Source organism: Dipodomys merriami, unplaced genomic scaffold (genome assembly GCF_024711535.1).
Source record: "Dipodomys merriami isolate MVZ:Mamm:240054 unplaced genomic scaffold, mDipMer1.0.p SCAF_130, whole genome shotgun sequence".
Classification (NCBI taxonomy): Eukaryota; Metazoa; Chordata; class Mammalia; order Rodentia; family Heteromyidae; genus Dipodomys; species Dipodomys merriami.
The window spans coordinates 2,051,550-2,063,813 of record NW_027202605.1 but is presented as its reverse complement, the minus strand read 5'-3'; the positions used below and the strand labels follow the sequence as shown (position 1 = coordinate 2,063,813).

General features: G+C 42.9%; 1 protein-coding gene across 4 annotated transcripts in view; it reads left to right on the top strand.

Moving 5' to 3' along the window:
- Positions 1–12,264, top strand: part of Gria1 (glutamate ionotropic receptor AMPA type subunit 1) — a 355,061-nt gene that overhangs the window by 53,264 nt on the left and 289,533 nt on the right. The gene's annotated exons all lie outside the window — the stretch shown is intronic.

Genomic DNA, 12,264 nt, shown 5'->3' with positions numbered 1-12,264 from the left:
TTTGCAACATTTGAAGTGAGGTCAAGACTGTCTAGAAGCTGAGACACAAATCTCCCTGTATATATCTGTATGTGTGTATGTATATATGTATGTGTGTATACACATATATGTATATATGTGTATGTATGTACACATATTTGTATGCCTGCATTTATGTGTATGTGTATATATACACATGTATATATATATGGATATGTATGCACATATCCTTAAATATATCTGTCTATATCTGTATATATGTATGCTTATACATATACACATATACACATATCCATACATGTGTGTATACATATACATGTGTATATGCACACACATGTGTGTATTTGTGCGTATGCATGTATATGCATATATACACACATGCACAATTTGTGTATGTATGCATGCATGGATGCATGCCTGTATGTATGAAAAGACTATTATAGGAAATAGATTTATGAGATTCAAGAGGCTGGCAAGTGCTAAGATCTTCAGGGTAAGCCAGGAAGCTACAGACCCTAAACTAGAGACCCTAGAGAGCCAATGATGTAGTTCTAGCCCAAGTTCAAAGACCAGAAAACCAGAAGATCTTCTGGTATTGCTCAAGTCCAAAAATTAGCGGCTTGACACCAACAAGGTCCAATATTTCAATTTTGTTCTGAAGGCAAGAAAAAAAATTCATCATTCCAGCTTGATGACACAGTTCCTTGGGAAGAGATGAAGAATAGATTTTAAGAGTTGATAATGAGGCCAGGCACTGGGTGGCTCACACTTGTAATCCTAACTACTCAAGAAGCTGAGATCTAAAGATTGTGGTTCAAAGCCAGCCTGGGCAGAAAAGTCTGAGAGACTCTTATCACCAATTAACTACCAAAGAGCACTGAAAGTGGAGCTATAGCTCAAGTGGTAGAGCAACTAGCCTTGAGCAAAAACAAACACACACACAAAAAGCTCAGGGACAGAACCAGGCCCTGAGTTCAGCTCCTCAAGACCAGCACACACATACACACACACACACACACACACACACACACACACATACACACACACACACAGAATTGAAAACAAAATTTAGGCATAGAAATCTATTTTTCAATCAATCATCAATCAATCATTTATGTGCCTATCATCACCATTATCTTATCTAGCCACTGATCATTCATTCTATTCTATCAGCTCTCTATCAATTATCTACCTTTCTATCCATCCATCATCCACCTACCATCTATCCATCTACATCTATCCAACATCTATCTATCTATCTATCTATCTATCTATCTATCTATCTATCTATCTATCTATCTATCTATCTGTCTGTCTGTCTAGATATCTAGACTCCATCCAAATTTTAGTCCCCATAAATGCTATGATTTGTACCCCTACTCCCTTCAAAATAGATCTGGAAGAGCGAGAAAAGGATTCAGTAATTCAGGGAAGCCTTCCCAAAGGCAGGAACACCCAGCTACTCTTCCTCCCCCAACAGGAGAAGTGGGAAAGAAAAGGAGCCCGAGTTTACTTGAACAGAAGCCTTTTAAAAATTAATACTGTTTGAGTTTGGATCAGCCTTTTGTTCTGTCCCAACTCTCTGGTTTGAGATTCAGAATCTCTTGTCTTGCCAAGGAGAGTGCTTTGAAAATTGGCCCTGTTGTCTAGTTTGAGGGGGAAAAAAAACCCTGAAAACAACAACCAGAAGGCATGGGGCTAAGAACGTGGGACCACCCCCGGAAATGTGCTGTGAACAATGATGGGTCTGGCAAACTGAGCTAAAGCACTTGCTGGGAGGGAGGAGCAGGGGAAACAGATTGTTCTAAGAAGCAGCATGGAGGGGGCCTTTGTTTCTTGGAGACTTACAGTACCAAGCCACCCCTTGATCCAGGAAGGGGAGAATTCATTGAACAAAAGCTCAGAGAGCCCAGACACCATTGGCTCAGGCCTGTAATCCTAGCTACTCCGGAAGCTGAGATCTGAAGATCACAGTTCAAAGCCTACCTGGGAAGGAAAGTCCTCTCCAAAGAACCACCAAAAAGGCCAGAAGTTGCACTGTGGCTCAAGTGTTAAAGTGTACTAGCCTTGAGCAAAAAAGCTCAGTGACAGTGCCCAAGGCTTAGCACAAGCACAAACAAACAAACAAATAATACAGAGGATGTTTAGCATAAAGCTTTCTCTTCCTCTTCTGCCAGTAGATGAGTTATCTGAGAACACCTTGAAGAAAGGTACTGTCTCTCAGGAGATCCTCTACCTTTCTGTCTCTGAAAGACAGAAAAGGTTTGTAACTTGGCTCTTTTCTTCTGTCAAGAGTTTAAGTCAAGTGTTCATCCAGAAAGGAATAGAACTCTGTGCAGATCAGAACACTGGCTAAACCTCACTCTCTTGACTTGAAGGGAGATAGAATAAGGGAGATAGAATAGCTTATAGGTTCCCTAATTTGTCTTCATCTCAGATTATACAGCATGCCTGAAATGTAAGCATATGGATCTCCTGTATCTATGAAGAAAGTGGAGAGAAAGACAGAGACAGAGACAGAGATACAGAGAGAGATACAAAGAGAGAAAGATACAAAGAGAGAGGAGGGGAGGGACATGGGATAAATATGTTCCTTTTGCTTCATGAAAGACTCTACCCTCAGAGCCAGGCATAACCAACTAAGTCTCCCAAAACAGTTGATGAGGAACACAGAAGAAAGACAAATCTGAAGAAGTAGGGCCATGCTGGGGTGGATGATAATGGGAAACCCAGTTTCATTGGAGTATCTGTTGAACTCCTGCTCTTTATGGACATGTTATGCTTTTCTTACTTGAGTTGATCTAAAGGTAATGATAGATGTGAACAGCTTAACACTCAGGGATGAGGGGCCTACCCAAAGGAATCCTTAGACAGAGAGTAGTAGTGAGATTGAAGTTTCCATCCAGATTGATTCAGAAATTAGTCTTTGCTTTTTCTCTTCTGGGATCAGTGACTTCCTATCACAAAAGAAAACTATGACCCCAGGCTCTGCAGACTCTTTAATCACACACACACACACACACACACACACACACACACACACACACACACACACACACACACACACACACACACATATACACACACATATGTCAACTCACCCACTCCAATTCAAGATGTCCATGCAAGAATCTTGCGTGATTCTACTTCATACAATGGAGACTCTGGCCAAAGAGCAGGTAAGAGGAACAAGTGTGAAGTTGATGACAGTGATATAGAGAAAGTACATGGCTTGGGAAAAATATAGCCCCATAAGACTTGAACTGAAATCCAAGGCTGAGTTTTCCATATTGGCAAATGCCCCACATGAGTTCCTTCTTTGCTTTGCCCCTAAATGTCCCCACAGTGACATGAGCGAGGTTCTCCAATCCCTTCCCACTTATGTCTTGGAGGCCATGAAGCTTAGGAGGCGTTGGGAGCATTCCTGAAATCTGCCAGACATTTGTTCTGTCCCATCTGGATAGCTTCCTTCGGTAGACAGACCAGAAAGGCCAAGTTCACTGGCATTCTCTTGCAAAATGATCGCTAGAGGTGTTCAGCTCTTCACTTATAGGTTGGGATTTATGCTGAGGGAGTGGGCAGGGCTCTCACTGAGATATTTCTCTGCTGTGATGTCTGACCATGTGCATCTTGGATGTATGAATGCTCTGAGGACAGGCTGAAAGGGTGCCAGGCAACAGACAATGCCAGTGGGCCTTGATACCCAACTCCACCTATATGTCATCACTCATGAATTTATCCACAAACACATGGTTACTGATCTGGTACCCACTTACTCCATCTTCTATTTTGATGACCCCCCCCTTTGACTTTGCAGTGCTGCCTCTTAGCATTGGGACCACATGGCTGTGGTATCCACTCCAGGGCCTAATACATAGAAAGACAAGCCTCTAAACTTGTAGCCTCTCTGTGCCATTGTGAAGTTGAATCATTTCCTCAAGGCCATCTGCTGCCTGGTCACTTTTGATTCTATCTGCTGTCCCTATTACTAACAACACTCACTTCTTGGCCCAATTCTATCGTTTTTCCAGTTATTCAACCTTGAGAACATTCTGTGCTACTTGCTGGTAAATTTTCTCACTTGACATGATCCATAAGTAGATAAGTCTCTGCTCTTAAGAAAGCCATAATTCCACTTAGGAGAGGAACACGATGACACAAGGCCTTTGTGCCTCTCATCATACAAAATGATATTTATTGAAATGAACTCCAGGAAATGCAAACAAGAGGTTTATTTTTTCCTTTGCTGCTGTTTTTGTTTTCTTTGTGTTGTCTTGTTTGTTTGTTCATATGTCTTTGGGAGAGTAAGGGGAGGCACAGAAAACTAGACAATATGTGGAAAATGAAGTATACAACTTTTGGTTGGGGATGGGAGGGAATAACTGAAAGAATATGAGGAAAGAGGTGACATTGTCAAAATAAAATACTCTTTACCAGACTTAAGTAACTGTAACCTCTTTGTATATGGCCTTTAAAATAACAATAAAAATTTAAATAAAAAATAAAAAAGAAAGCAACACTTCAGCGATGGGTCTACCTTCTAAATACATAGATGGATTGGAGGCTTTCATTCACTCAATTAAAAATAGTAGTTAGTCCTCTAACAGGAACTGGTGGCTCACACCTGTCATCCTAGCTACTCAGGAGACTAAGATCTGAGGATCACGACTTGAAGGCAGCCCAGGTAAGAAAGTCTGGGAGACTTATTTCCAATTAGTTACCTACAAAAGCCGGAAGTGGAACTGTGGCTCTAGCCTTGAGAAAAACAACAACAACAAAAGAAAAACAAAAACAAAAACTAAGGACATCCAGGCCCTAAATTCATGCCCTAAGACCTCTCTCTCTCTCTCTTTCTCTCTCTCTCTCTCTCTCTCTCTCTCTCTCTCTCTCTCTCTCTCTCTCTCTCTCTTACACACACACACACACACACACACACACACATACACACACACAAACACACACACACACACATCCTCCTTACCACACTGGGAGCTGGAGCTGGGCTAGGAATGAGTAGAAGGGTGATTGGGGATATCTCCTATTCTCCTGCAGTGGAAGAAGAATAAATAGTGGGTGATCTCATCAATAGGAAAGCCCAGATAGGGAGGAAGTACTTGGAAATGTTAAAAGTGATGAGGTAGTTTGGGATGGTAGTGGAGAGTTATCCAATGAGGGGAGAGGTCAGAAAGTGAGGTGGAGGGCTCCAAGGAGAGAGACTGTCGATCATGCCAAGATCTAGAGGCAGGTAGTAGCAAGCAGGGACTAGAGGAAGAATAGGCCTGGGGTATTTGAAGACTAGAAGGAGGCCCATGTGAGCTGAAATTATCTCAGCAAAATAGGAACGACAGCAATTCAGTCATCAAGACAGTTGCTAGAGGGCCTTCGAGAGTATGGCAGACTGGACAGGCAGGGTATGAATGCTCCCCAGTCTTTAGACCAGGGAGCAGCTGGACAATAATTGTGATGTGAACTCAGAGAGAGACTGTGGAAGACAGTAGGTCAGCCAGGAGAAGTTCCTGGTGTTTTCAGGAAGAGGGTGACCTCACTAGTAATAGGAGCTTTGAAAGTATTAGAGATAGGGATTCAGTGTGTGTGTGTGTGTGTGTGTGTGTGTGTGTGTGTGTGTGTGTGTGTGTGTGTGTGTGTGTGTGTGTGTGTGTAAGAGAGAGAGAGAAGATAGAGAGAGAGAAATAGACAGACATACAGGCAGACAGAGACAATCAGAGAGATAGTTAAGCATGTCTAAAAACCAGGAGGAGAGATGAATCTAATAATCTGAAGACAGGTCAGGCACCAGTGGCTCATGCCTAGAATCACAGCTAGTCAGGAGGCTGAGATCTGAGGATCATGATTCAAAGTGGGTAACACAGTCCATGGGACTCCTATCTTCAATTCACCAGCAAAATGCCAGAAGTGGACTCTTTACCTGACTTCTGAAATGGTAACCCCTCTGTACAACACCTTAGTAATATATATAGTAAAAGATTATTAGACATTGCCAGAGAACCATTCAGACAGCTAAGTACAGAGAACAAAGAAAGGTTTATTGCCAGGAAAGGGGGCTGGCAAAACCACTTCTCACATGGGAGAAGTGAGAAGAAGCCCCCACTATTATCTGAGGTGACCTATATAACCTAGGATGCTTAAGAGGAGCTAGAAGGGGCTAGGAGGTAGAGACCCTGGTGTGGACCAGGGCTTCATCATGGCGGACTAGGATTTATGGCTGTTGTCCAAATAGTAGATAAGGGGTCCTGCAACTGCCCAGAGCTGAAGGTCACTCTAAGAGGCTCTTGTTGTTTATATGGTGGTAGCTGCCCCAGAGAAGTGTCATCCCAAGGTAAAAGGAGTTGGAGGTTGATTATTTACTGCCTTTATTACATGGGCCTAGTGTTGCCTAGGAGAAGGGAAGGAGTGTACGAAGCTATGTGAAGGGAGCTGTGGCTTACTTAAGCGGTAGACATTAGTCTTGAGCAGAAAAAAATAAAGAAAGAAAAATAAAACAAAACAAACAACTCAAGAACAGCACCTAGGCCCTGAGTTCAAGCCCCAGATCCAGCAAAAAAAATTTTTTTAACTTAATAATAAATCTGATGACAGTGGAAGATCATTTTGCAGTTGTATTAGGAAAGATATTCCAGGTAATTTCTGTTACAGACCAGATGAGCAGTTTTACTGAAAGCAAAATGAGGCCAGGTGCTGGTAGCTAATGCCTGTAATCCTAGCTACTCAAGAGTCTGGAGTCTGAGGACCACAGTTCAAAGCCAGGCTGAGCAGGAAAGTCCATGAGACTCTTATCAAAAAGCCTTAAGTGGAGCTGTGGCTCAAGTGGTAGAGCACTAGCCTTGAACAAAAACTCAGTGACAGCACTTAGGCCCTGAGTTCCAGCCCCAAGACTGGCATGAAAGCAAGCAAGCAAGCAAGCAAGCAAGCAAGCAAGCAAGCAAGCAAGCAAGCAAGCAAGCAAGCAAGCAAGCAAGCAAGCAAGCAAGCAAGCAAGCAAGCAAGCAAGAAAGAAAGAAAGAAAGAAAGAAAGAAAGAAAGGAGGGAGGGAGGGAGGGAAGGAGGGAGAGAGGAAGGAAGGAAGGAAGGAAGGAAGGAAGGAAGGAAGGAAGGAAAGGAAAGGAAAGGAAAAAAGAAAAAAGTAAGGAACTAGAGTCTGGAGATCCCTAATGTTCTCTTTCTTCAACACCAATAAGAAACCACCTAGCTAGGAGCTCCAAGAGCTCTTAGAGCTAATCCCACTCCTGGTCCCAAGCCTTGGGTAAACTCTAGGTGGTATAGAGCCTGCTCTGATGCTACCTCTTCATTCTTCACCGGGACTTCCTGATTGCACATCCTCCACACACTTCCCGAGTAGCGTGGGGTGTGAGGAGGGTCTGCCTGTTCTCTTTTTGGTCCATTTCTCCTGGCAGGCTGCCCCACCCCCATCTCAGATGGTGCTAGGGAGGAGACTTGAGATCACTGCTCTGAACACAGAGTGCTCCAGTACATGGGCGGATGCCACAGCTTGTCTATTAACTCAGAACAGATTCTGAGCGGCCTGCCACAAGAGAACAAATGCCAGCCTATGCGGGGCCTCCTGGTGGAAATGGTGTCTATTTCCCACAGTTTGTACCCTATCCTATCTCTACTTTTAGCAATCTCTTCTGGATGCATCAACTTGTTTTATTGGGTTATCTGTTGTTGTTGTTTCTTTGTTGTTGTTGTTTTATGTCAGTCCTGGGGCTTGAACTCAGGGCTTGGGCACGGTCCCTGAGCATTTTTACTCAAAGCTAATGATCTACTGCTTGATCTACAGCTCCACTTCTGTTTTTTGTTTTTGTTTTTTGTTGTTGCTTAATGAGAGGTAAGAGTCTCACAGACTTTCCTACCCAGGCTGGCTTTGAATAGTGATCCTCAGATCTCAGCCTCCTGAGTAACTAGGATTACAGGCATGAACCAAGGGCCCACCTACATGGACTTGTTTGATTTATGATCCTTACAGAATCTTGAAGGGTCAGAGAGGTTCTCCTACAAGGAGAAGAGAAGGGAAGAGAAGGAGGGAAGGGGGTTGGAGAGATCTATGCCTTGCAGATTTCTTCACCTCTGAGGCTTCCTTTTGTTTGTCTTGTTCTCTAGATTGTAATTGTCCTTATTACTACCTCACCACTGGGTTGATGGATGGCTTTAAATGATAAATTACCCAGAAGGCACTCACAGAGTGATTTATTGTCTATGAGTATAGATATGAAAACATGGTGACTTCCTGTACATCTGAGGATCTATACATAAGCATGTTTTGAGCAGGAATATGATTGTAGTTTTCTGTGGATACCAGAACCGGACCCCAGAACACACCATCTACTCTGTTGGCAAATGTGAACTGCTTCTATTGGTTACAAATTTCGTTGTTGTTTTAGTCTCTTTTGTCCAAGACTGGAACTTGAACTAGGTACCTGATGCTTTATTGCTCAATGGCAGGTGCCCTACCATCTGAGCCATGCCTTCAACCCCATTTTTTAGGCCTGAAACTAGGACTCTACCTTGGTACCTGATGCTTTCACTCATTGGCTAGCTCTCTACATCTGAGCTTTGTTCCAAATTTCTAAGAAGAATGGGTCAGGGCTTACTCAGAACCTTGTGCAAAAATCAGCTCAACTTACAGTATGGTCAATAGAAGTTGTTTGGCCCATGAACACATTTTTACAAAGCAAAGAGTTTCTTTAGGGGAAAATGACAGAAGGAGTGATATTGTTCAATGTGCATTATATTTGTAAATTAACATGTTGAATTGAAATGCGTTTGTATAACCACTTAAAGATTGTAATAAAAAGTATCAGACCTGGTACTGGTATCTCACACCTGCAATCCTAGCTACTCAGGAGGCTGAGATCTGAGGATCTCAGTTCAAATCCAGCCAGGTCAGGAAAGTCCCTGTGAGATGCTTATCTCACTCAAAAACTGGAAGTGGTGCTGTGGCTCAAAGTAGTAGAGCACTAGCCTTGGGCAAAAGAGCTCAGGAACAGTGCCCAAGCTCTGAGTGCAAGCCTCAGAACAGAAAGCTTTAAAAAAACAAACAAACCAAAACAAAAAAAAACAATGAACAATAAATAAGTCAAGCCCAGGTTGCATGGTTTTCCTTGTATGTGGAAGTTAGATTTTGCTCCTAAAGTGTTTATAGATGTATTAATTGAAGTATATTAGATTCAAGAGAGAACTGAAGGGCTGGGAATGTGGCTTAGTGGTAGAGTGCTTGCCTAGCATGCATGAAGCCCTGTGTTCAATTCCTCAGTACCAAATAAATAGAAAAGGCCCAAAGTGGTGCTGTTGCTTAAGTGGTAGAGCACGAGCCTTGTGCAAAAGACAGTGCCCAGGCCTTGAGTTCAAGCCCCCAGACTAGCAGGGAGAGAGAGAAAGAGAGAGAGAGAGAGAGAGAGAGAGAGAGAGAGAGAGAGAGAGAGAGAGAGAGAGAGAGAGAGACAGACAGACAGACAGACAGACAGACAGACAGACAGACAGACAGACAGACAGACAGACAGACAGACAGACAGAAACAGAGAGACAGAGAGAGATAGAGAGACAGATACAGAGAGACAGAATTCAAATGGTATAATTTCCTTAAAAAAGCAAAGTCAAAACCCAACAAAATAAGCATCAACGAATGAGTACTTGCAAGGAGTGGGAGTGGAATAGACAAATGAAGAGGAGAAGGGGAAAGAATGCAAGAGTGGGGTGCTGGGGGCTCGCACCTGTAATCCTAGCTACTCTGGAGGCTGAGATCTGAGGATCGTGGTTCAAAGCCAGCCCAGGCAAGAAAGTCTGTGAGACTCTTATCTCCAATTAACCACCAGAAAGCTGGAAGTGGCGTTGTAGCTCAAGATGGTAGAGCACTAGCCTTGAGCTGAAGAGCTCAGGGACAGTGCCCAGACCCAGAGTTCAAGCCCCATGACCGACAAAAAAAGAAAAGGAATGTAAGATATATGGTACAAAATTAAGAAAAGTAAAGGAAGGGGGTGGATAGGGGCAAGATGCGTGAGGGAATTTTAAGGGGTGACATTGGTCAAGATTCATTGTGTTCACAAACTGCTTTGTGAAATGACAGTCCCTTTGTACAACTACTTAAAGATAATAAAGCATTCCAGAAAAATTAGAAGAGAAGAATATATTTTTCAGTCTGCCACTTTTTGGTTTCCCATAGTGTATAATTCCCATTCCTGCTGGTTATCAGTATGGTCCCCAGAGAATTTGATTTTTGTGACCTTATTGCGGTACATATTGAATTTGTCTTTAGACAAATACTGGGGACTATCAGGTATTTGACATGGTAAGATATGTAAAGATAACTGACAAGACCTTTTGATTCATGTATTGATACAAGTGGTGTCCGTTGGGTGTCTGCCACTTGTGAGACAACTTGGAATGCAGCTTGGATAGATACTAAATCACAGGAAGGAGACATGGGTGTGATCATCCGAGAAGTCTATAGGAATGCATAAATGGCATAATGGCCACCCGCTCTCCATGAAGCTGGACTGAGCTGAAATGATGCTTCTGATAACCAAACACTCGCTGGTGCAAGATGTGCATTGCAGAACCAATGAATGGTCCAAAGAGTAAAGAGGTTCATCCATTTGTGTAGGGGAAGGGAATCCAGGTCAAGTTCGAGGGAGGATGGCATGTGAACTGATCCAGGAAGGTTGGGTAGAGTTCAACTCATGGCAAGAATGTTGGGAGAGGTTCATTTCAACTAGAAATAGTTCATGTGCAAAGGGCAATGCAATGGGAAGGTAAAAAACAGAACATATTGGGCTCCAAGGTTGTAACAGACATAATAATTGCTATGTGAGCTCTAAACACCTGCTAGGCACATCTTGATTTAGCATTTCCTTTCTTTCTTTTGAAATAGAGTAGAACAATGTCACCCATGAATGGTTTACAATGCCTGGATTCTAATGATCCCTCTGTCTCAGTTTCCCTAAATACTGGATCTGCAAACTCAGTGTACCACACTTGGCTGATGCTCTTTGAATACCTATTTAGAAATGGAGAACACCAGGTGCTGATGGCTCACACCTATAATCCTAGCAACTCAGGATCTGAGTTGCTAGAGGCTGAGATCTGAGGATTGTGGTTCAAAACCAGCCTGGGAAGGAAAGTCTGTGGGACTCTTATCTCCAATAATTACTCAGAAAGAGTCAGAAGTAGCACTTTGATTCAAGTGGTATAGCATTCGCCTCGAGGAAAAGAAGCTCAGGGATACGGCCCAGGCCCCTGAGTTCAAGCCCCAGGAATGTGACAGAAAGGAAGAAAGAAAGAGAGAGAGAGAGAGAGAGAGAGAGAGAGAGAGAGAGAGAGAGAGAGAGAGAGAGAGAGAGAGAGAGAGAGAGAGAGAGAGAGAGAGAGAGAGAAAGAAAGAAAGAAAGAAAGAGAGAAAAGGAAGCAAGCAAGCAAGCTAGCTAACTCCAGATTTAGAGTAGAACAATTCATTATCTGAGAAAGCACAAAGCTAGGAATGGGACACCTGAGGTGGTCTGTTAGTTCCCAGAATGTGGTTGTTATAAGCATTTGTCCCCTGCAGGTGTGGGTGGCATGTTCTACAAGTCTTGTAGAAGATGCTAGCTCTGAATGTCCTGGAAAGTTGCCCAATCTGAAAATATTGGGTGGGGTGTGTGTGTGTGTGTGTGTGTGTGTGTGTGTGTGTGTGTGTGTGTGTGTGTGTGTGTGTGTGTGTGTGTGTGTGTGTGTGTGTGTGTGTGTGTGTGTGTGTGTGTGTGTGTGTGTGTGTGTGTGTGTGTGTGTGTGTGTGTTTCTATTCCAAAGCAAGTCAGGAGAAAGAGAGTCCCTCCTGTTCCTTTCTCTCTGTGCCTCTGTTTCTACCTTGTCACTGAAGTTGTACATTTCAAGGGGTGCAATGAGTACACTAGGTCTGTTTTGGTGAGCAACCAAGTTGCTCTTCTTCAGTGTTTTGATGCCAACTGAAAGTTTAGCTGAAAAGCAGACTGATAAATGACCCTCTAGGAGAAAAGGAAGAACTGTAAAAATAGCCAGTATCTACTGGCAGATACGAGGGCTAAATAAATAAATAAAATCTTCAGAAATTCATACTGGAAAAAAAATCAAATAAATACCTGGGGAAAGCAAACTGGCCAGGAAAGGTTGTAAATTTGCCTCTCACTAAAACTTGCTAAGAGCCATTTGAAAAGTCTCATAGGTTCAGTTTTGCTTTATGAACCCCTTTAGTAAGGGGATGAATAACGATTTCTTGCCCTGAAATGTAAGCACAAAGAATATTGAGATAGTAATATA